The following is a 20,968-nucleotide window of genomic DNA, read 5'->3' on the forward strand; positions in this document are numbered from 1 at the left end:
TATGATATGTCCATACATAGGGAAAAGCGGTCCCATTTAAGAAACTACAACATTAAACATTTATTTTAGCCCAGGTAATGAGGTTAAAGCCATCTGCCTGTTGGAGTTATGATTGCAGGACCAACCGGGTCAACAGGAGGGATCAGCCAATGATCACTCGTGGGTCTCAACCAGTTGACTATATTAAAATGGGCGGATGGCAATGTCCATCCTAGATGAGGTCCTTCTCCCAGATAAGCCCTCTAACCACCTTTATGGACATGTCCCACATATCTGACTGATCCCCGTCTGCACGGATTTGCCTGACCCTTGGAGAACATCCATACTGAGAAGCAGGCAAGACAGTCTGACAGGAGTTCCATACACTGGGACAGGAAGACAAACATCATGCCATTCTTAGTCAATATGTCTACTGCGCGCGTCACTATTGTTCCTGGACTGCCTGCCTGGTCTATAATGCTGCTGGCAATAATTTATTTTTGGAATGGGTTGTTTATGGATGTGCCACGGTTGAGTTCTCATTTTCAAATAGTTCTAACGTGTGCTTTTCAATCCGCGGTTGCTCTGCTGAACACACACCGCCGCCACAGTAAAGGCACTGTTACGACTGCAGACAATACTTTTGTTGCACCTTGAAAACACAGCCGACGAAGACACACTTTCAAGGTACACCTCATCAAAGGGGGCAGAGGGGAAGCAACATGCGCTGGCACGGGCACGTGCACACACACACACACACACACACAGTTTCTGAGTGATTAAGTTATATGGCAGAACTGCATCTGCTGCAACTACTGCTTGAGCACATACATTTAATAGCCAACTATCCCAGTCATGATGACAGTTAGAACCAAGCACGCCACACAACTGGTTGCAAACAAAGATGACCCCAGAACAGCTGCAAGAGTGAAAGAGTGCTGCTATTTGTGGAATTCAACACTTACATTTTTTTCAGGCTGCACAGGCTGACAGTCAAATATCTAATACAATCTGTATTGTATATAATCTAACTGCTGCTTTTTAGGTCACTTGTGACATGTCTGGGTGAAAACGACAGGTTTGCATCTCACTTGCTCCACATGGTTTCATTGTAGAAACACTGTTTTGATGTGGAACTTCTGCCACATTGGTGCATAGGAACGCCACTAGCAACAATGTTTACAGTCGGCTTCTAGAGGGCCACACCTACCTGGAGTGTCTGAACTGGGAGTCACCCAGCACCAACGGCCGGGTGGCCCGGGTCACCCACGTGGGAGTCAGGCGGTAGGACTATACCTCGCGCTGTATATGCGCCTTTCACGGTGTTACATGGCAATCACACCTGCCGTCTATAGCAGGTCTTGCGGGGGGGTGTGTTGATGCAGACGGACAAACAGTCGTCACGGTCGTTAGCCACAAGTCTAGACCCCGCTGTGAATCCGAGAAAATAGAAGGAGGGGGCGACGAAGAAGAGGCAAGGGAGGAAAGGAGGAGAAAAAGGGAAATGCCAATTTAAATCCTTGAGACTTTTACCTTATTTCCATACACCACTTGCCACCCTCTCGTACATTAATGTCAACCACGAGGCACTTCTTCAACCTCAATCGTCTCGTTGAAAAACTCTAGAAATATGAAAATCATCAGGCAGGAAAAGGAAGAAACGTTTCCGACTCCTTCAAGAAAATATTAAAATACAAGAAGGTTTTATATAGGCAGTGAAGCAAAATGGCGACTTTAATACGAAGGAGGAGTATAAAAAAATCCTTGCGCTGGCTGGAGCTAAAGGGAGCCACAAAAATATGTTTAGTGCAGTAATGTTCGACAGCTAAAAGAGAGTTGGTTAGAGTAAAAGATAACGAACCAGAGGAAAAAAGGAACGAAAAGATTCGACCTCGTTCGCTTTCGGTGCCGTCTGTGGTTCCTTACCTTATTATTTCGTTTTTTTATACCGATATTATCTTCGCGACCGTGTACAGTAGGCTAATACAGTAGGCTGTGTTGGGTCATGCGCGTATCCACTCTACCTTTGACAGTTGCAACTACAGTCTTCAGGCAACTTACAAACTCTCGCGTTATTGTTAATTTTAGGCTACGGAGCAGATAATATTCGGATTTCTGTTTCTGCCTAATAAACCCGATACAAAACTGAGCGTTTGATGCTGCTCATCCGACGTAACCGCGTTCGGTCATGACGAAAAAGGGTTAGGCTAAATTCTTAAAAATAGGCGAGCTAAGCGTTTTAATCTGGTAGGCCTAATGTTACTAAACATCGGCTTTTAGTTTAATCAGCAGCTTCATAGTCATCTGAGCATAAAACAAAAATAAAATCCTGAATTCCCATTTGTCGTTGTGGTGTTTCGTAGGCATCATGCCTGTCCATGGCAATCAAAAATAAACCACTGATAGGGTAGTGATCGAAACTTGCAGTGACACTTGGCCAGAATGGAACAGGCTCATATCAGAAACAGATCATTTAATTTTGATATGGAATGTGAAATAGGCTGAGATTATGTCGGGTGGGCATTGCTGAGCTGACATTTTATTACAGCAAAGTGCGTCTTTGGAAAATACTGTCAATTAGTTCGATTTTTTCCTTTTTTTTCCGACTTATTATTAATATTAGAAGGCTTTAAAATTACAGTTACAATGTTAATTATGCGTATGTTGCCTGTATAGATCAACTCATGTAGGCAATAAATTATGTCATGCCAGTCACAATGACCTAATATTTCCTAAGTGGAAATCATCAGAAACAATGATGTAATCCATGTATATTGGCTGTTCCCCTAAACCCCCAGATGAGGGCAGAGTATACTCATTTTTTGACAGGTCAAATTCAACCCTAGTGTGACTGACATTAGTCTCTGTAGTCGAGTAGTTAGGCCAGGACCAGTAGGCCTATCTTAAGACTATGTATGTATATACGCTTCACCTATTAGATTAAATGTGTAGACATATACCCTATCATATAGAAGTGGTCGCCATTCAATGCTAAAGAAGTTATAGTAGCTACATATTACAGTTGATAGGCAGCTCAGAAAAACACAATGTTTCATGTTACAGGCTACACTCGCAGTAAAACGGCTTCAAAGGAGCAATGTAGTCACACACACAACATTACCAGAGAGTTAACTCTATAATTAATTTGAATTATTGAATACAAGAATAATTCGATTAATTGAAATAGGGACCTTGCATTTCATAGAATTCTACTGTATTTAGGCTACGCAAGATTATTTAAAGCAGGTTCACCAAATAGGCTCACACATTTCAGCTTATCAATTTATATAAAGTGATTTATATAACTTGCACCTTTAAATACATTTCATATGGAAACGACATAGAAAAACATAACAGTGTGCTCGTAATACAAAGTTAAAGGTTCAAGAGTTGCTGTCACACTAGTCCGTAGTATACATTAACCAGTAAGGATAAAAACGTACACTCACTGGAGTAACAAATAGTGCACAGTACAAGGGCCGCCTCAAAAATATGTTAATAAGCAATAAAAAAGAATAGCCTAACAAAGGAGTCTTTATCCTTTTCTTGTCCAGGGACCCTTTCTGAAACCATTAGTCAATCCAGGAACCACCATCTTAAGATGTCCCATCTAGGTCACTTGGTTGGTTTGATTTCCATGTGGGACCAGTATTAAAATGTACACTCACTACTGTAAGTCACTCTGGATGATGTAACATTTGTAAATATTTTGATTATTAACAAAAATAACTCAATATACCTATTTAAAGGTTTTGCTGTTTGTATTTGCAATATTCCGGACGTAAAATTTTGCAAGTACAGTGGGGAGAACAAGTATTTGAAACACTGCCAATTTTGCAGGTTTTCCTACTTACAAAGCATGTAGAGGTCTGTCATTTTTATCATAGGTACACTTCAACTGTGAGAGACGGAATCTAAAACAAAAATCCAGAAAATGTCATTGTAAGATTTTTTTAATAATTAATTTGCATTTTATTGCATGACATAAGTATTTGATCACCTACAAACCAGTAAGAATTCCGGCTCTCAAAGACCTTTTAGTTTTTCTTTAAGAAGCCCTCCTATTCTCCACTCATTACCTGTATTAACTGCACCTGTTTGAACTTGTTACCTGTATAAAAGACACCTGTCCACACACTCAATCAAACTGACTCCAACCTCTCCACAATGGCCAAGACCAGAGAGCTGTGTAAGGACTTCAGGGATAAAATTGTAGACCTGCACAAGGCTGGGATGGGCTACAGGACAATAGGCAAGCAGCTTGGTGAGAAGGCAACAACTGTTGGCGCAATTTGTGAAAATGGAAGAAGTTCAAGATGACGGTCAATCTCCCTCGGTCTGGGGCTCCATGCAAGATCTCACCTCATGGGGCATCAGTGATCATGAGGAAGGTGAGGGATCAGCCCAGAACTACATGGCAGGACCTGGTCAATGATCTGAAGAGAGCTGGGACCACAGTCTCAAAGAAAACCATTAGTAACACACTACGCCGTCATGGATTAAAATCCTGCAGTGCACGCAAGGTCCCCCTGCTCAAGCCAGCGCATGTCCAGGCCCGTCTGAAGTTTGCCAGTGACCATCTGGATGATCCAGAGGAGGAATGGGAGAAGGTCATGTGGTCTGATGAGACAAAAATAGAGCTTTTTGGTCTGAACTCCACTAGCCGTGTTTAGAGGAAGAAGAAGGATGAGTACAACCCCAAGAACACCATCCCAACCGTGAAGCATGGATGTGGAAACATTCTTTGGGGATGCTTTTCTGCAAAGGGGACAGGACGACTGTATTGAGGGGAGGATGGATCGAGCTATGTTTCGCGAGATCTTGGCCAACAACCTCCTTCCTTCAGAAAGAGCATTGAAAATGGGTCGTGGCTGGGTCTTCCAGCATGACAACGACCCGAAACACACAGCCAGGGCAACTAAGGAGTGGCTCAGTAAGAAACATCTCAAGGTCCTGGAGTGGCCTAGCCAGTCTCCAGACCTGAACCCAATAGAAAATCTTTGGAGGGAGCTGAAAGTCCGTATTGCCCAGTGACAGCCCGGTAACCTGAAGGATCTGGAGAAGGTCTGTATGGAGGAGTGGGCCAAAATCCCTGCTGCAGTGTATGCAAACCTGGTCAAGAACTACAGGAAACGTATGATCTCTGTAATTGCAAACAAAGATTTTTGTACCAAATATTAAGTTCTGCTTTTCTGATGTATCAAATACTTATGTCATGCAATAAAATGCAAATTAATTATTTACAGACTTCTATATGCTTTGTAAGTGGGAAAACCTGCAAAATTGGCAGTGTATCAAATACTTGTTCTCCCCACTGTATATTAAATATTATTTTCCCCAAACCATCATTACCTCTGAACCTCTATCCCTTGTTTATCTGGCATTTGCAGTAATATTTTTAATACATCTACACGACTCAGGTTATTTCAGCACTAATATCTCTCTATACCCATAATCATTTATTGTTCCATTTTTCAGGTTAAGCCAAACAAAATAAACCCAAATAAGGTACTAATGTAATAATTATATATTACTAATAATATGTTATTATAGAAATATGTCATTTTGAGTAAATACTTTTGGTTAGTCTTTCCAAGGACCCACTGCAGTAGCTCTGCAGACCTTAGGGGGCCCCAGACACCTGGTTGGTTAGATGGTTATTTTCCACTGAAAATATATACATTTTCCCACAATGTACAATATTTACATTCTGCAGTAAAACATATTTTTTTACTGTTTATACTGCCATACGAATTTATGGTTTGAGTCAAAGAGGTCAAAGTGGTTTGAGTCAAAGAGAAGACCTGCTTGAGTCAGTCACTGCCTCGCATTGTCCAGGGGTCCAACAGATGGCGGGAAGATGTTCTTGTACAAAATGTGTATTGTTGAACATATAAATATGTCCTGTTTGAACATGAACAAGCAGTGGGATAAGATGCAGACTGAAACTTGATTCTCTCCAACCTGCTGTGGGTTTAATGTGACCAGACAATGCCTGAATTGTCAATTGTTGGGCATAACAATGTTGGGATTGGGGAAAGTTTTATTAATCAGTTTTGTTCTATTTCTGTACACTTAATTAAATAAGCAAAATCCATATACCTAATGACTTAAAGACAATGTTCTTTTTCACTCTTTCCACCACATCTTTCGTAGTTACTGATGAGTTCTGACAGGACAGTTAAACTTGTGTGGTGGAGGCTAGCCCTTGCCATTCACCTTTCAAATTACGTTAACTCAAATAGGTTTGCTTCAAGGAAAAAATATTTGAATGTGTTCTATCACCTGTCCTTCTCTGCTTGACTTCCACTAGACTGATTTGAATTGGTTTGGAAAAGGGAAAACAACATGAGCAGAAACCTGACATCCTTTCCAATATCTTGGCATCAGAGCTTTAGTGTGCATATTGGCTTACTACCAGTTTTTCAAATGAATGTGCTTATGGAAGACAAGTACACTACAGTTCTTCCATACTTATTATTTCACCCAAATAGATGGTTAGAGGTTTCATCTTTGTATCTGTGCCATTATAATTTCTGTTCCATCAATTCAGACAATCTCTGTGTTGTAGTTAATTTCAGTGTAATTAATTGGCAGGGTGGGATATCAGGAGTGATCAGACAATTGCATGTCAGCCAGTATGGGGCCCTGAACGCCTGTCATTGTGAGACCACGGTCAGCATCCTGCTCATGGATTAGACCAGGGGTCACATGGAGGACAATGCAACTGACTAAACCGTCGGGTTTAGGGGGTTGATCTAATACAGTGGCTTTGGTTAAATGTGCTCTCGCGACTCCTTGTGGCAGTATGGTACCTGTGAGTTAGAGGCAGAAAGCAGGAGAGTGCATTGATTGTGATACATGTTTAACTATAACAATATAAAATATTCATGAAAGCTCCATATTAGCTCCTGCCCTTTGTTGAAACTGTCAGCACCAAAACCAAAGTTTCAATGTTCAGATGGACCCAGCTTAGATTGCTTATTAAAGGATTTCTGATACTATCCAAGTTATTATAACTACAGTGATTTTAGTTTTGCATGAAAATGGACTCCAACGTTTTCAAATACCACTGCTTTTTAACTATTTTGATAACAAACATCAAAAGAACATTTGGATTTCAACAAATACAACTATTTTCAAGTAAATATATTTGCATAGATTAACCCACTAACAGTAAAATTGAACTGTTTAAATGAGACATGCCAAAGCCAATGTCACATGTACAGACTTTCCAATTAATTATGTAATCATTAAATAATTCAGTCAATCAGTCAGTCAATCAATTGATCAATATTATGTATTGTTTTTAAGAATATAACTTCGATCTATAACTTAGTTCTATAACTTAGTTCCTGATGCTTAGTTCAACTGTCATACCCCCTCAGAACCCAACATATTTATTTTAATAAAATCTTTAATTTAATGCCAAAGGTGAAAGTGACTTTGATCTTTGTCCTTGTGGGGTACCAACATTAAAACAAGATTAAAAATGTCTTATGATATTGACCTTTATGTGTGCCAATAACCACACACACCAATAATATTATTTACTCTTCAACTGTGAAAATAGTAATTTTCACATGTTCAGGATATCCTATATAATGGAATTAAAATAGTAATGATAGCAGTGATTATTTATAGTTTAAAACAGTTGATGTGAGAATGGATTGAGTTATTAATTTGTTAATTTACTAAATATTTTTAAATTAATAAATTAATAACTCAATCCATTCTCACATCAACTGTTTTAAACTATAAATAATCACTGCTATCATTACTATTTTAATTCCAGCACCATACTTTCTTTCCCACAATCATATACATTAAAGATAGAATGTTCACACATTTGTTTTAGAAAATGCTATGATTTTTGGTTATCTTATCTCATATCTAGGAATTATCCAGCAGGGGGGAATGTTGCCTCACAACTGAATTCTGATGCCCTTTGCAAGGTAACCCCTTTAAGTTAACCTCTACAAAATTATAAGTAACACATGAGATATCAGTTGTCACTAGCAGTCACAGTTGTAGCAACCAAACATTTTACTGGGAATGCTGATGTTAAGAGGAATACTTTTGGGAATACATTTTTGGGATTATTCCATTGTCCAATAAATCTATATTTGCATATTTCTGTTGTTGTAATCTGTATCATTCAAACATATTAGCGACAAAAACATTTCAAAATAGGATTCAGACGTAATACTAGTTTATTTGATTTCCGAGTTGATTATTATTTTTGTTTTGTAACAATTTCCATATAATCAAGTATAAGCCTCCTTTGCCAGGGCCATGCAATTGTGTCAACCAATTGTCTTAGTAAAAGAAAAAAATAACTGGGAATCACCTAACAGGAAATGGTCCAACTAGATAATATGAAGGTGTTTGCCACAGTCCTGCAATAGTCCGGCTCTTGCCTTTTGGGCACTAAGCAACATTTGAAATGGGGCTCTCCTCACCTAGTGGTCCCTAGCGTTAGGATACTTCTGTTCTTCCCATGCTCAGAGAAGTGGGTCAGATTCAAACCCATGCAGCAGCAGTACATGTGCATCACAGGCAGTATCTTAGACCGCTGAACCACACTGGAACACACTGGAACACACTGGAACACACTGGAACACACTGGAACACAGGAGTCAGGTTTAATCTGACCCAAAACACACTCCTTGAGAACAAACCCTTTAATTTGAATTAGCTTTAACCGTTAAGGAACAGGATGTATACACCACATTTTAATTGGTCGTTTGAAATTGTAAGTACACCCCCTGGAAAGTTCTCTTTGGACAGACGGATATCGTAGCTAAATTCCAACCACATTCATTGATGAAGGTAACCCAATTTAAAAAAGGAGGGGTTACAAAGCTATTTTAAAGTAATTCAAAATACATCATTCCAATGTCCGACATGACATCTACAAATGGCGAAAATGGACTACTGCCAGTCTATATAAAACAGGTTGTCGAACCAAATTAAGGTTAAGAGATGAACAAAGGGTTTTTCAATATGCCTCTATGAACCACTGGGATCCTCAAAAAACTAAATCGTTCTACTGGCCACTAAGATGCACTTAAGAGGTGGAGATTATTATTACATGTACAGAAAGATATCAAAAGGATGGCTTATTCCAGGATTTTGGATTGTAAGGCCAGAAGGTTACTATATGGGCGATTTTGCATGTGGTGCTTCTGGATGTTATGCTTGGGAATGAAGACAACAGATTAGTATAGCAAAAGGTGCAGATGGAAAAAAGTGGTGCCAGGTGATTATGGGGGGAATGGACAAAAGATAGCTGAGCAGACTGCCAATGTAAATACAAAGGAGCAATCAGCATTACCAACCAGAGGGCATGGCTATGTAAGAGATAAGATTAGGCAGTTAAGGCTGCATACTGCATATCATTGACTTACCTGCAACAATAGTACAAACAGATACTTACTGTCTCATGTCACGTGCAAGGGACAAAAGAATTAGGGTCACCCCGTGAAATCACCAAGCATTAACTAAATAGTAAGCTAGGAAGGAGCATGAAGCATATAAAGGGATTTGAATGGGCTGCAAAAACACAAGGTTTAGAAGGACAGGTTTTGAAGGACAGGACGTGGACTGGGCTGATTAGGAGTAAAAGCGCATGCATTCTGGCCCTTGAGTCATTTGAAACTTCAGTGGTGAGCAGGTGGGACCTGATCACTAGTTTACCTCTGCAATGGGCAGACCCTAGCCAGATCCACAGTATTGTCCAGGTTATTTTGACAGCATCAGGCCATCAGTCGATTGACCTCTCCACTATACATGGACTTAAAGGCATCAGTAATGAGGCCAACCAGAGTCTTGAGACTGCAAACCTGAGTAAGTGATCGACACATGTTTATAGTTGTTGGATTAGAGTGAGTAGAAAAGTGATGAGAGCAAGCATTCTTGGGGCACTCCTGTGCTGAGGGAGAAGGAATCTGAAATAGGCCTTTCCTGATTATGTATGGAGACCTGCTGAGTGGGAAGTCAGTGATCCACTGAGATGAGAAGCTGGACACGTTCAGCTGGAAGAGTTTATCTAGTAGTAGTAATGGCATGATGGTGTTGAATGAAGAGCTAAAGTCACAATAAGTATCCTTGTATTTAGTTAAGAGTTTCTAATCTGATGTGTTTCCAGACAGATAAGCTGTCATATACATTCATGTACTTATTTTCCAGCCTGACTTTTTACTTATTGGTTGACCCAATTCTTAATATGAGCTCTATCTTAACCTCCCTATAGAGCAATCCATACTTGCACTTGGCATCCTTCTCTTTGGAAATACTATGCAGTACAACTACATTTGTGAGCTGGTGAACTAGTTTAAGTGTATGGATATTAAAACAAGCTGGCTAGTGGTAAGCTACTGTAAAGTAGAAATACATCTAGAGACCACTTCCTGTGCCAGTGAGATCCAACTTTACCTCATTTGGAGCACATACAGCTCTGGAAAAAATTAAGAGACCACTGTACCTTTTTCTTTCCTTTGCAAAAAAGTTGAAAAGGAAGGTTTTGAGTGAGGAACAGAAGGGTTAGAAGTAAGAGACCAACGCAAAGTGAATTCTTCTGTTCCTCACAAAAATGTTTCCTTTTCAACTTTTTTGGAAAGGAAAGAAAAAGGAGCAGTGGTCTCTTAATATTTTCTAGAGCTGTACGTCTGTTTGTTGTTATTGCCTTCACCTGTGTTCCTGATCACTGTCCCCATCTCTCACCTGTGTTCCTGATCACTGTCCCCATCTCTCACCTGTGTTCCTGATCACTGTCCCCATCCCTCACCTGTGTTCCTGATCACTGTCCCCATCCCTCACATGTTCCTGATCACTGTCCCCATCCCTCACCTGTGTTCCTGATCACTGTCCCCATCCCTCACATGTTCCTGATCACTGTCCCCATCCCTCACATGTTCCTGATCACTGTCCCCATCCCTCACATGTGTTCCTGATCACTGTCCCCATCCCTCACATGTTCCTGATCACTGTCCCCATCCCTCACATGTGTTCCTGATCACTGTCCCCATCCCTCACCTGTGTTCCTGATCACTGTCCCCATCCCTCACCTGTGTTCCTGATCTCTGTCCCCATCCCTCACCTGTGTTCATGATCTCTGTCCCCATCCCTCACCTGTGTTCCTGATCTCTGTCCCCATCTCTCACCTGTGTTCCTGATCACTGTCCCCATCCCTCATATGTGTTCATGATCTCTGTCCCCATCCCTCACCTGTGTTCCTGATCTCTGTCCCCATCCCTCACCTGTGTTCCTGATCACTGTCCCCATCCCTCACATGTGTTCCTGATCACTGTCCCCATCCCTCACATGTTCCTGATCACTGTCCCCATCTCTCACCTGTGTTCCTGATCACTGTCCCCATCCCTCACCTGTGTTCCTGATCACTGTCCCCATCCCTCACATGTGTTCCTGATCACTGTCCCCATCCCTCACATGTTCCTGATCACTGTCCCCATCTCTCACCTGTGTTCCTGATCACTGTCCCCATCCCTCACATGTTCCTGATCACTGTCCCCATCCCTCACATGTGTTCCTGATCACTGTCCCCATCCCTCACCTGTGTTCCTGATCACTGTCCCCATCCCTCACCTGTGTTACTGATCTCTGTCCCCATCCCTCACCTGTGTTCATGATCTCTGTCCCCATCCCTCACCTGTGTTCCTGATCACTGTCCCCATCCCTCACATGTGTTCATGATCACTGTCCCCATCCCTCACCTGTGTTCCTGATCTCTGTCCCCATCCCTCACCTGTGTTCCTGATCTCTGTCCCCATCCCTCACATGTTCCTGATCACTGTCCCCATCCCTCACCTGTGTTCCTGATCACTGTCCCCATCCCTCACCTGTGTTCCTGATCTCTGTCACCATCCCTCACATGTATTCCTGATCACTGTCCCCATCCCTCACCCGTGTTCCTGATCACTGTCCCCATCCCTCACCTGTGTTCCTGATCACTGTCCCCATCCCTCACATGTGTTCCTGATCACTGTCCCCATCTCTCACCTGTGTTCCTGATCTCTGTCACCATCCCTCACATGTATTCCTGATCACTGTCCCTATCCCTCACATGTTCCTGATCACTGTCCCCATCCCTCACCTGTGTTCCTGATCTCTGTCCCCATCCCTCACCTGTGTTCCTGATCACTGTCCCCATCCCTCACCTGTGTTCATGATCACTGTCTCCATCCCTCACCTGTGTTCCTGATCACTGTCCCCATCCCTAACCTGTGTTCCTGATCACTGTCCCCATCCCTCACCTGTGTTCCTGATCTCTGTCCCCATCCCTCACCTGTGTTCCTGATCACTGTCCCCATCCCTCACCTGTGTTCATGATCACTGTCCCCATCCCTCACCTGTGTTCCTGATCACTGTCCCCATCCCTAACCTGTGTTCCTGATCACTGTCCCCATCCCTCACATATTTTACTGATCACTGTCTCCATCCCTCACCTGTGTTCCTGATCTCTGTCCCCATCCCTCACATGTTCCTGATCACTGTCCCCATCCCTCACCTGTGTTCCTGATCACTGTCCCCATCTCTCACCTGTGTTCCTGATCTCTGTCACCATCCCTCACATGTGTTCCTGATCACTGTCCCCATCCCTCACCTGTGTTCCTGATCACTGTCCCCATCCCTCACCTGTGTTCCTGATCACAGTCCCCATCCCTCACCTGTGTTCCTGATCACAGTCCCCATCCCTCACCTGTGTTCCTGATCACTGTCCCCATCCCTCACATGTTCCTGATCACTGTCCCCATCCCTCACCTGTGTTCCTGATCACTGTCACCATCCCTCACATGTGTTCCTGATCACTGTCCTCATCCCTCACCTGTGTTCCTGATCACTGTCCCCATCCCTCACCTGTGTTCCTGATCACTGTCCCCATCTCTCACCTGTGTTCCTGATCTCTGTCCCCATCCCTCACCTGTGTTCCTGATCACTGTCCCCATCCCTCACATGTTCCTGATCACTGACCCCATCCCTCACCTGTGTTCCTGATCACTGTCCCCATCCCTCACCTGTGTTCCTGATCACTGTCCCCATCCCTCACATGTTCCTGATCACTGACCCCATCCCTCACCTGTGTTCCTGATCCCTGTCCCCATCCCTCACCTGTGTTCCTGATCACTGTCCCCATCCCTCACATGTTTTACTGATCACTGTCTCCATCCCTCACCTGTGTTCCTGATCACTGTCCCCATCCCTCACATGTTCCTGATCACTGTCCCCATCCCTCACCTGTGTTCCTGATCAGTGTCGGGGAAGCAACATGGTCTCTGTGGTGGGTGGGCTTCCACAGCACGACTTCCAGACACCTTCTCTCTGCCCCATGTTGCTGCTTTCTCCTCCCAAGCTCTTACATCTTCTCCTAAAGCATTTTGGGTGTTGTTTGTTCCTCCTACTCCACCCCTGAGCAACTGCTGGGGAGCCTTTTTATACAGTTCCTCCCAAGATAAGGTTCTGAAGGTTCCCGGGACTGAGCCTTCCTTGGGATCATTGGTGCGACGCTGATGAGGCAGACAGGGTCGTGTTAGCACCACAGTAGTAACAAGAGAACTACTCTAATCTCAGATTAGATTATGTTCCCCTATCCATGCCCTAATCAGTAATTGAACCTGTTATTGAATGTAAATACCTTCTTATATACACATATACATATACCTATATAAATATTCAGGATGACATTCCTGGGATGAAAGCTAATGAAGCAAGTGAAAATCACAGGAAAAGATGTGAAAACATATATACAGTACAGGCCAAAAGTTTGGACACACCTTCTCGTTCAATGCATTTTCTTTATTATCATGACTATTTACATTGTAGATTCTCACTGAAAGCATCAAAACTATGAATGAACACATGTGGAATTATGTACTTAACAAAAAAGTGTGAAATAACTGAAAACATGTCTTATACAAGTGCTGGTCATAAAATTTGAATATCATAAAAAAGTTGATTTATTTCAGTAATTCCATTCAAAAAGTGAAACTTGTATAATGTATACACTCACCTAAAGGATTATTAGGAACACCATACTAACACTGTGTTTGACCCCCTTTCGCCTTCAGAACTGCCTTAATTATACGTGGCATTGATTCAACAAGGTGCTGAAAGCATTCTTTAGAAATGTTGGCCCATATTGATAGGATAGCATCTTGCAGTTGATGGAGATTTGTGGGATACACATCCAGGGCACGAAGCTCCCGTTCCACCAAATCCCAAAGATGCTCTATTGGGTGAGATCTGGTGACTGTGGGGGCCATTTCAGTACTGTGAACTCATTGTCATGTTCAAGAAACCAATTTGAAATGATTCGAGCTTTGTGACATGGTGCATTATCCTGCTGGAAGTAGCCATCAGAGGATGGGTACATGGTGGTCATCAAGGGATGGACATGGTCAGAAACAATGCTCAGGTAGGCCGTGGCATTTAAACGATGCCCAATTGGCACTAAGGGGCCTATAGTGTGCCAAGCAAACATCCCCCACACCATTACACCAGCACCACCAGCCTGCACAGTGGTAACAAGGCATGATGGATCCATGTTCTCATTCTGTTTACGCCAAATTCTGACTCTACCATCTGAATGTCTCAACAGAAATCGAGACTCATCAGACCAGGCAACATTCTTCCAGTCTTCAACTGTCCAATTTTGGTGAGCTCATGCAAATTGTAGCCTCTTTTTCCTATTTATAGTGGAGATGAGTGGAACTCGGTGGGGTCTTCTGCTGTTGTAGCCCATCCGCCTCAAGGCTGTGCGTGTTGTGGCTTCACAAATGCTTTGCTGCATACCTCGGTTGTAACGACTGGTTATTTCAGTCAAAGTTGCTCTTCTATCAGCTTGAATCAGTCAGCCCATTCTCCTCTGACCTCTAACATCAACAAGGCATTTTCGGCCACAGGACTGCCGCATACTGGATGTTTTTCCCTTTTCACACCATTCATTGTAAACCCTAGAAATGGTTGTATGCTCAAAATTGCTTAAATCACCTTTCTTTCCCATTCTGACATTCAGTTTGGAGTTCAGGAGATTGTCTTGACCAGGACCACACCCCTAAATGCATTGAAGCAACTGCCGTATGATTGGTTGATTTGATAATTGCATTAATGAGAAATTGAACAGGTGATCCTAATAATCCTTTAGGTGAGTGTACATTCATTCCACACAGACTGATATATTTCAAGTGTTAATTTCTTTTAATTTTGATAATTATAACTGAAAACAAATGAAAATCCCAAATTCAGTATCTCAGAATTTGAATATTGTGAAAAGGTTCAATATTAAAGACACCTGGTGCCAAACTCTAATCAGCTAATTAACCCAAAACACCTGTAAAGGCCTTTAAATAGTCTCTCAATGTAGTTCTGTAGGCAACACAATCATGGGGAAGACTGCTGACTTGACAGCTGTCCAAAAGACGACCATTGACACCTTGCACAAGGAGGACAAGACACAAAAGGTTGTAGCTAAAGAAGCTGGCAAAGATGTGGTAGAAAAAAGTGTACAAGCAATAGGGATAACCGCACCCTGGAGAGGATTGTGAAACAAAACCCATTCAAAATTGTGGGGGAGATTAACAAAGAGTGGATTGCAGCTGGAGTCAGTCAGTTTTTTGGAGTCAGTGCTTCAAGAACCACCATGCACAGACGTATGCAAGACATGGGTTTCAGCTATTGCATTCCTTGTGTCAAGCCACTCTTGAACAAGACACAGCATCAGAAGTGTCTCACCTGCACACAGTGCCAAAGCTACCAGTACCTGGTTTAAGGACCATGGTATCCCTGTTCTTAATTGGCCAGCAAACTCACCTGACCCTAACCCTATAGAAAATCTATGGGGTATTGTGAAGAGGAAGATGTGATGCGCCAGACCCAACAATGCAGAAAAGCTGAAGGCCACTATCAGAGCAACACCTGAGCAGTGCCACAGACTGATCGACTCCATGCCACGCCGCATTGCTACAGTTATTCAGGCAAAAGGAGCCAAAGTGCTGTACATGCTCATACTTTTCATGTTCATACTTTTCAGTTGGCCAACATTTCTAAAAATCCTTTTTTTGTATTGGTCTTTAGTAATATTCTAATTTACAAAGATACTGAATTTGGGATTTTCAGTTATAATCATCACAATTAAAATAAATAAATGTGAAATATATCAGTCTGTGTGTAATTAATTAATATAATATACAAGTTTCACTTTTTGAATGGAATTACTGAAATAAATCAACTTTTTGATGATATTCTAATTTTATGACCAGCACCTGTATTTTAGATTCCTCAAAATTGCCACCCTTTGCTTTTTTGATAGCGCTATAAACCCTTGATGTTCTCTCAATGAGCTTCATGAGGTAGTCACCTGAAATGGTTTTCACTTCACAGGTGTGCCTTGTCAGGGTTAATTAGTGGAATTTTTATTAATGGGGTAGGGACCATCAGTTGTGTTGTGCAGAAGTCAGGTTGATACACAGCCGACAGCCCTATTGGACAACTGTTAGAATTAATATTATGGCAAGAACCAATCAGCTAAGTAAAGAGAAACGAGTGGCCATCATTACTTTAACAAATGAAGGTCAGTCAGTCGAATGTGTCCCCAGGTGCAGTCGCAAAAACCATCAAGCGCTACAACGAAACTGGTTCACATGAGGACCACCCCAGGAAAGGAAGACCAAGAGTCACCTCTGCTGCTGAGGATAAGTTCATCCGAGTCACTAGCCTCAGAAATCGCAGGTTAACAGCAGCTCAGATTAGAGACCAGTTGAGTTCTAGCAGCAGACATATCTCTAGAACAACTGTTAAGATGAGACTGCGCGAATCAGGCCTTCATGGTCAAGTAATTGCTAGGAAACCACTGCTAAGGAGAGGCAACAAGCAGAAGAGATTTGTTTGGGCCAAGAAACACAAGGAATGGACATTAGACCAGTGGAAATCTGTGCTTTGGTCTGATGAGTCCAAATTTGAGATCTTTGGTTCCGACCGCTGTGTCTTTGTGCACCGCAGAAAAGGTGAATGGATGGATTCTACATACCTGGTAACCACCGTGAAGCATGGAGGAGGAGGTGTGATGATGTGGGGGTGCTTTGCTGGTGACACTGTTGGGGATTTATTAAAAATTGAAGGCATACTGAACCAGCAAGGCTACCACAGCATCCTGCAGCGACATGCCATCCCATCTGGTTTGCGTTAAGTTGGACCATAATTGATGCCTTCAGTGAGAATCGACAATGTAAATAGTCACGAAAATAAAGGAAACGCATTGAATGAGAAGGTGTGTCCAAACTTTTGGCCTGTACTGTACATATATATATAAATATCTATATGCTATGTCAAAAGTTTGGGGGTTTTACAAACAATTTTGTGTTATTGTGTTATTCGGACTTGTCAATGTGATTAAACACAACGATTCACTCCCCCCTTCAATGCAATTGGCAGTTGTCTTAAATCATCAGATTCCTCTGTCATGAACACAGGGAAGTTACTGTTGGTCAAACTTGGGAAGTCTTTATCATCAACACAGCAGGAGGAATCTATGTATGTCAGTCCTGTCAATCAGCTGGGACTTTAAGCATCAAGACACGCTTGGTATTTGGACCCTCCTTACTCCCTCTATCTCTCTCTCTCTCCCTCACACACACACACACACAGACACACTATTTAATTGTAATACTGTGCACCATTCAGATGAGTCTTGATATGTGTCCATGTATTTGCTACCATGCTTTAAGTAGTCAGGTTCCTGAATGTGGATTGCAACTATGGAATGTTTTGGGATTTTATTTGTTTACCCTTGGTCTCTTTGACATTCAAAAGTTGAGTTCTGACATAATATAGTCAAGGAGTCAATCAAATGTAAATGTCCTAAGGATTTATTTTTTGAAATGGGGTCTGAAACTTCTTACAAAAAAGTTTGAAACTTCTGACATATAGGATCCTTTTAAAGATGCTCTGTTCTCATCTCAAGGGTGAGTTTTACTCTTTTCTAGATGTGCTGGTTGTTTCCACCTCAAGGTTTGCTATAAAAGAAGTTGACAGGTGCTAATTGGCAGGTGGGAGTTAAACAAGTATACTGGCAAACAAGTTACTTAGTCTTGCTAAAGAAGTAGTTACATATTTGCTTCCTGCAACACATACAAGTTTTAGTTCAGTATTGGGCTCTGTATTACAAGTGTTTAGATTTTAAATACTGTAGACTGTTAATATTGAAGTATTGATTCTCAGTTTTTATTTGAGGGAATTTGCGTATATTGGTTTTTACATTTAGAAATATGAACAATGTTCCAACATAGAAACATATTTTTTTTGTAGTATTGGCACAATTAATACAGTATGTACCAGGTTTGCAGACATTGTAAATTTGGTCATTTCTTCTTGGAAGATTGGCTTGTGGACTGACATTTTCAAATACTGCCACAGATTCTGAAAGGGACTAAGGTCAGGACTTTGACTGGGCCACAGTAGGACATTCATGTTTTTGTTCTTAAGCCATTCCAATGTTGGCCTTTAAAAGCTTTATATTTCAATGACATTTTCATTAAATAAAATAAGATTCACCTTCTGTTTTTTATAACTGCAATTAATCGCAACTGACTGCATTCGATTATAACATTTTGAAATTACTCACAATGTTATAGAATTTGTTCATAATGGATTTTTTTAACCAATTATTCACAAAAACACCCAACCACGAAAACATGTTTTTAGAAAGGTGTGCCAATTTATGGAAAATAAAAACCTGAAATATCCATGTACATAAGTTTTCAGACCATTTGCCATGACATGACTCTAAATTGAGCTCAGATGCATCCTATTTCCCTATGATCATTCTTGACATGTTTTTAAGACATTTGGAGTTCACCAATGGCAAATGCAACTGATCGGATATATAATTATTTATTGTACATTATATTTTTCTTTTAACAATTTTCATTCAGCTAAAGCAGTGATAGGATTTATGGAGCGTAAGATCAAGCTAATATACAACCATGACATTTTTTCACAACATTAGTTTTTTCATATTTACCTTGTGTGCCAATAATTCTGGATGGCATTGTATTTATAAATATGAAACATAACCCACATCTTTGGCTTACTAAAAACAGAACATTAGTTAAATACAGCTGTACGTCAGCAAATTGGCAACAGTGCCGTAGCGTGTGTATTGACCATGCCAAAACCAATTACTTCAGAGTCATTATCAATCATTGGCAGATCAGCCACATTGAATAGAGGCTTATCACTGCAAAACTCAAAACATTTTATTCATTCCAAATATTTCTATTTATAAACAATTTCCAACCACACATTCTCACCAAAATGCATTATTACAATTTTGTTTCTTAAAAGATAGAGCAGAGGCTGCCATATAATGTACATGTATCTGTTAAAGTGCCCTTTGTGTATACTGCCATTCAGTCTTCGGCCAAACAAACTTGGTCCATGTTATTTGGTGCACACTGTTTTAAAAGCCAGGCGTGTAGTCTCTCCCTAGACAAAGGGCTCCTATAAATGCTACATAATGACCCCATCTTGAGACAATGTGTGTCTTCAGAAAATATCCTCATACCCAAATATCTCCAATAATCTTTTTTTCATGCAGGCTAATGAATGGTTATGGCAGTATCCCAGTGGACACACCATCAATCCTTTATATAGGCATTGATTTAGACTACTCCCCACTGTCTCTGTTGAGTAGGCACACGCCTGGTTAATGGCTCATAAAAGCTGTCAGGTCGAGTCCTACAAGCCAGCCTCTACAACCACTGGAAACCGGGGGAAAGTAAATGAGTTTTATACTGTATGTGGCATGGAATCGATTAGGTTTTTACCTTAGCATAGGCATACATTGTCGAAAGGGTGAAAGAGAAAACCACATCTGCCGAGGTGTACTTTTTTGAATGGATAAGCCGTTCTCAGTGACAGATGGAGAGAGACAAGTGAGAGTGTTGTGGGATTAGAATAAGAAGCCATGTTGAGGCTGGTGGACATGAGCGGTTTAGCAAACACAGACCTCCTAACCTTCGCCGCCATCACTGCACTCATTTACAACAGAGAGCGAGAGAATGGAAAAAGTCTACGGAATAAGAAAAAGATATGAATGCGCAGTCACAGGTTATTAACCCTGTGATTACGCTCTATGTGGACGTCCATACTGAATGTGATGACACCATTACACTGTTGACGGGAGTGTTTACCATTCCATACGATGCAGATTTGCATGTTATTAGGGAGGGAGATGCTTGATTTCACTCTGTAACTGTCTCCCAACAGAACGCTAGGCGGGCACGCGCACAGGATAATGACAGAGGGAACTACTTGGTATTCACTAACGTGGCTCCGCCGTTCACTGACAGGTGAGGTCGCAGGTGCAGGGTGCCGGACATGCTTTGTCTTCACCCTCCCCCCTTCCCCATCTCAGATGGCATGAAGGCCTCACCCTCCCCCTCCCCCATCTCAGATGGCATGAAGGCCTCACCCTCCCCCCATCTCAGATTCCTTTCAATTCTCTTCGGTTCTCATTTTCTGTGGTCTCAACTCTTGTGTTTAATCTCTGAGTTTCAATCTACATATTTTTCCTATTATTATATCAATACTCTCCCCCACTCTGAAACCAAACAACTCACAAGTCTTTGTTGATGATGAAACTGCTGGGCAGCAGAATTCATTTTGAAGTGTACAGGAACATGTAGGATGTGCTTTGTTTTATATGTGTCTCAAAATCAGACAAACAAAAGCAGATAACATAATTAATCAGGCCTATTGATTATTTTGGGTGAAAATACACTAGCTCAAAAACACTTGCTGGAAGGGGCTACTTGAGGGGCTAATTAGCCCCTAAACCCTTTATCTTTGATGTATAATGTGAAAACACTGTTCTCACTGATGTATAGCTCTAGAGAAAACCATCACTTATTTTAATGCCCACCTTATGGAAGCTCAGCAGAATGTGGGGTCTACAGAGCTATGGTGTCCCAGC

The 20,968-nt window shown here is 41.6% G+C and overlaps 1 protein-coding gene across 5 annotated transcripts in view; it reads right to left on the reverse strand.

Annotated features, from left to right (window-relative positions):
• Positions 1-2,314, reverse strand: part of znf512b (zinc finger protein 512B) — a 51,753-nt gene extending 49,439 nt beyond the window's left edge. For 2 of the 5 annotated variants that reach the window (XM_010875827.4, XM_010875825.4), the window contains exons 1-2: positions 1,906-2,313; positions 1,190-1,410 (exon numbers count right to left, since the gene is read on the reverse strand). The gene's annotated coding sequence lies outside the window, so the exon portion shown is untranslated. Of the gene's footprint in view, positions 1-1,189; positions 1,411-1,512; positions 1,602-1,905 lie in introns of all 5 variants that reach the window. The other 3 variants (XM_010875826.4, XM_010875828.4, XM_010875829.4) reach the window with 3 other exon arrangements.
• Positions 2,315-20,968: the final 18,654 nt, after the last annotated feature.

Source organism: Esox lucius, chromosome 12, assembly GCF_011004845.1.
Source record: "Esox lucius isolate fEsoLuc1 chromosome 12, fEsoLuc1.pri, whole genome shotgun sequence".
Classification (NCBI taxonomy): domain Eukaryota; kingdom Metazoa; phylum Chordata; class Actinopteri; order Esociformes; family Esocidae; genus Esox; species Esox lucius.